This window comes from Helianthus annuus, chromosome 3, assembly GCF_002127325.2.
Source record: "Helianthus annuus cultivar XRQ/B chromosome 3, HanXRQr2.0-SUNRISE, whole genome shotgun sequence".
NCBI classification, from domain to species: domain Eukaryota; kingdom Viridiplantae; phylum Streptophyta; class Magnoliopsida; order Asterales; family Asteraceae; genus Helianthus; species Helianthus annuus.
In genome coordinates this window covers 129406426-129411191 of record NC_035435.2, presented here as the reverse complement: position 1 = coordinate 129411191, position 4766 = coordinate 129406426, and the positions used below count along the sequence as shown (strand labels likewise).

The window sequence follows — 4766 nt, the reverse complement described above, 5'->3', positions numbered from 1 at the left end:
TATGATAACATAGATCAAAATCCAAAATATCAAATGGTTTTATATTGTTTAGTTTCACTACGCATGTATTAAATGTTTTCTAACACGCAAGTTAGAAAAAAATGTTATAGCAGGCACATTATAGAATCGAACGTTTACATAACACGTTTTCCAAAGATGTAGTTTATAAAACAAACCATTTCTCATCATTTTTAATGCACACGAGCAATTAAATGCTTACGTAAAATATTTTCATTCATTATGAACAATCTCTAACCATACCGTAACACCCCAAAAACGGGTTTATTAATTATAATAAAGTAACCGAAAATAAACGGGTAAAATACTGTAGTGGTAAAAATAAACCCGGTAAATATTAGGATCTAAATAAGTAAGCCTAATATTAACTAAAAAGTGAATCAAAGCTTTGGAGGAAATAAAGCTTATAAAAGACCCGAGGTAACGGGGTGTAACACCCCGAAAATATTAGAAACTGATAATTATTTACACATGGTAAATATATTGGTTCTACCGAATAATAATGTAACCAGGACTTACTAACCTAGTTAATCATAAATTGCTAAACAATAAGGAAGCTTGAAGCAAATTGGCCCAAATTATAAACCTATAAATGTTGAGGGACTAACCATGGGCAATTGGGATCAAGTTCTTTTATTAACACAAATAACAAATAAAACACATATGTGTGTGTGTGTGTGTCTGGCGATTTCATCAGGAGCCAAAAGGGGGGTCTTGTTCAAAACCCTAAACCATAAGAAACTCAAGAAAACAAGAGCAATCAAGCCAAAAGAATTGGGGCTTTAACTAAAATCGTGATCACCTAAGTTAGTAGATCACAAGGTATGTTGAATTTAGTCTTTTGGTTTCGATTTGATTTCTTGATGAACACATGAAGTAGAAATCTGAACTTGCATGTTTGATTCTGGAATGAAGTTATGATAAATTCATGATTTAGAACAAACCCTAGTCAATAATTTGATGCATTAGTGTCAATAGATATGAGATTTATAATCATCCATTTATGTGTTAAATGGGTTTTGTAAAAAGATGATGAACACTAGAATTATGATTATTAATCTAGTGTTATTTGAGCTCCATGAAATAAGTCTAAGTGTCGATATATAACTAGACATTTGAATTTTTAAAAAGATGCTCAAAATTGGCTAAATGACTACTTATGAAACTTGGTTATTGATTTAGCAAAATTATGCCCTTTAGGTGTTTGTTGAAATGCCTAAAAGAAAACTAGATGTTGAAATTTTGAGTAAAAACGCATTTTTGAATGTTATGGTGAATTATGCGTTATATGAAATAATAAGAGTTCTAAACAAGTCATTGATTGAACTCTATAGGCAAAGGAATTGAATCTTCAAGCGGACGAGTCGGAGTTGATGCGCGCTTGAAGGAAAAGCACTAAAGGTACGTAACTTCGGTTTCGTTACATTATGCATAAACAATAGTCTTAGAAATGTTAATGAGATTGTAGGGTCAATTGCGAGTTTGGTATATCATAGAAGTGACGAAGTTCACTCGACAAACCAAATGGGTCAAAATAGTTAATTAGAAATGTTGGTTGATAATATTGTTTAATTAGTCATGTATGGAATGTAAATAAAGCGATGTAACTCACTAGATAAAGAAACGGGTTAAAATATTGGGGGTAATGAGTTTGGTATGTTGGTAAAATGGTGAATTCCATTAGACAACCAGACGGGTCAAATAATGGTCGAAATGGTAGTGTTCGAAGTGACTTAAACGTCACTCATTAAATTTGAATTATAAAAGCGTAAACTATGGAATGGACGTGATACGCTGAGATTGATAAGCCCAGGAATGGGTAATTGTGGTTAGAAACCAATGTTGAAGAATTATGTAAGTATGTAACTTGTGATAATTTGATATTGTAGTTATTCAAAGTTGGGTTTTAGAATAAGGATTTGTATTAGTTAAAGTGGCGATGATCACTACTTAATTGAACGATCAAAACTAGATTAGAAAACGTTTGGTTATTATTGTAATGGTGGACTCCATAAATCGGCCAAACGGGTCAAATAAATGTGTGTTGAATCGATACTATGAAATTATTGGAAGATCCCTTGCCGATTGTAGATCATAAGAGCATAAACCATGGAATTGGTAGTGAAACGCCAGTGATCGTAAGCCCCGGAAGATGGGTAATATAAGCCTTGTGGTCATAAAAATATTGATGCTAGTTTTAGTGCAAAACTATGCGGGTCGAACAAATATATTAGGGAATTATAGACTTTCAGACCATAAACTCAATTTTTGATATGATAAACATGATAGATGTGTTGGTAATTTAATTACGGACGCGTGGGAAAAAGAATCACCTAAAACGGACACTTAGATAGAAAGTTATGCAAATTTAAAGTTGGAATTGTGAAAAACGGAACTGGGCAGGAAATGCAGGTCTCAAACCTGCATCTGCTGGAAAATTGCCTCCCCCGGGGCACGCGACAGGGAGCTTCAAACCCTGCGCGACACGCGGGAGTGCTCGCGGGGCGTGAAGGACTCAAGTGAGTCTGTCGCGTGGCGCGACAGACAATGTTTCGAGAATTTTTATTGTTTTCTAACTGTTTGATATTGGAACTTGTTTATGCGTATTTTAACATTGTCAAAACTAACATTTGATGTGGTTTTGACATTAGGTGATATATGTCTCACTCCGGATGGCAATCAAGCGTGAATCTAAGAACCGAACACAACTTTTGAAGCTTCCGCACTATTCGAAATTGTTTTAGACAATGTTCATTTTGTAAACACTTACTTATCGTCTGAACGTTTTAAATTAGTAGGGATGTTAATTTTAAATACCTTAATCATGTATGGATATTAAACATAACAAGCTTTTGTTAACCCGTATTTACGCAAGCTAAATGCATATTTATTAGTAATATCATATTAAAGGAAGATGAGTGTTACAAGTTGGTAATCAGAGCTCAAGGTTGTTAACAAAGTGTGTTCGGTTCAAGCTGGATCAAACATCCGGTAAGAATTTATTATTTTAGTAAATTTTAGTGAAACATTAGAAAATGAATACGATTAGATGTGCCTGGGAAGAGTGCGCAATACACTCAAACCCGAAAAGTGCACCAAACATGAATGGTCTAAGCAAGTTGTGAACTTGGCTAAACCAAAGCGAAAGATGCAAATGATATAAAATGAAATGTTTAACAACTAATATAAACATCCAGATTCAAGATGACTGATGAAGGCAATGATGATGATACGGTGCCGAAAGTCACCAAACAGATGAAAGAAATGTCTGGTGTAACCGGAGGCGAATTAGCATCTCAATTAACTGAAGAGATGGAAGCTAAAATTTCTGAGGAAGTCGGAAGACAATAGAAGCCAGTCTACCGCAGTTCGTCGAGAGACTACAAACCACAATTTTGCTAGTAGTGGAGGATATGATGACTGAATTAAAAGATAGTCTCTCACAAGAAAAAGATGACGGGAGAGAGTCGGATGTGAACCCAAGACCCGTAAAGAAATCAAAGCCTGATACCCCGAAAGAAAAGGCAAGGTCTTCCTACACGACAGCCGCAGAGGCTAAAGCTGAACCTGATGTCGTTTCAGGTATGTTTCTTACAAATTTAGTTTCAGCATAGATTTTAGTCGATACGAGTGCGAATAGTAGTTGCATATGGGCATACATGAGTAGTAAAATGAGTAAATTACCTAAAATAAATATATATACATATGTATAAGAAAATAAACAATGGTGAGCATGTGAAACCGGAGCAAAAGTAATCACGGTAAATATTCCCATGGGAAGGGTGCACGCACACTTGAACCCGAGAATGTAACGAAAGATAAGTGTCATAATAGGAAGGAATGCGCGTACACTCGAACCCGGGTACTTAGTAAAGCAAATAAATGATGTATTGGGAAGGAGTGTAATAACACCCGAACCCGGAAATTTGCAATAGTAATAGATGACAAGGCAAGGTTATAGACTTGCCCAAAACAAATAAAACATGTGGAAACTTTGTTTATATAAATAAACGATGTGGGTAACTTCCATACAACGATATGGAATAATAAAATGAAATAAATTGATTTGGTTATTGTTAAAATGGATTAAGGTTAAAAAAAGTGTTGGAACAAAAATGGGTAAACCCCAAAAGTCGTATAACAATAGCAGTGGTTTCACCAAATAAGGCTTAAGAAATGGACCTTAGGGACATTGATAAAAGAGACGGATCGAAGGGTCACTAACAAAAGAGAAATGGTGTTCGAATCAAATAAGTAAAAAAAATGAGTGTATAAAAAGGAAAATGCAGACCAGACAACGGAATCATTAAAACATTAGGATAAAGAACCCGGGTGTAAATAAATAAATGTATGAACCGGGTAACGATAAGTGTAGGACAAACTGACATGTAAATGACGTTAGATGTCATAAAATCGGAAAAATAGTTCGAAGGAAAGCAATTGTGGCCTTAGACTACGGTCAAGGTCAAATGAAATTCAAAAGGCAAAAGTAAATAATTCTAAACATAAAAAGGGGAGCCTTGGCGCCATATACATATATAAATATATATACACGTTTGAATAGATAAAAAACTCGAATAAAGTATGATCTACGGGCTCATCATAACCTACAGGATTATAAGTAATGTTAAGGCCTACGGGAGCAAAAAGACCTTTGGGTCACGAATAGAAAGAAACGAAATGTTCGGGTCTCACCTTAAAAAGGTGGAAATCTAAAAAAAAGAAGCCTGCGAGGCTAAGTAAAAGAA

At 34.8% G+C, this 4766-nt stretch overlaps 1 long non-coding RNA gene across 1 annotated transcript; it reads left to right on the top strand.

Moving 5' to 3' along the window:
• The first annotated feature begins 732 nt into the window (after positions 1-732).
• Positions 733-2886, top strand: LOC110875051. The gene is made up of 3 exons (XR_002556475.1): positions 733-840; positions 1353-1419; positions 2670-2886. It is a non-coding gene; the product is annotated as an uncharacterized LOC110875051 (long non-coding RNA).
• The last annotated feature ends 1880 nt before the right edge of the window (positions 2887-4766 follow it).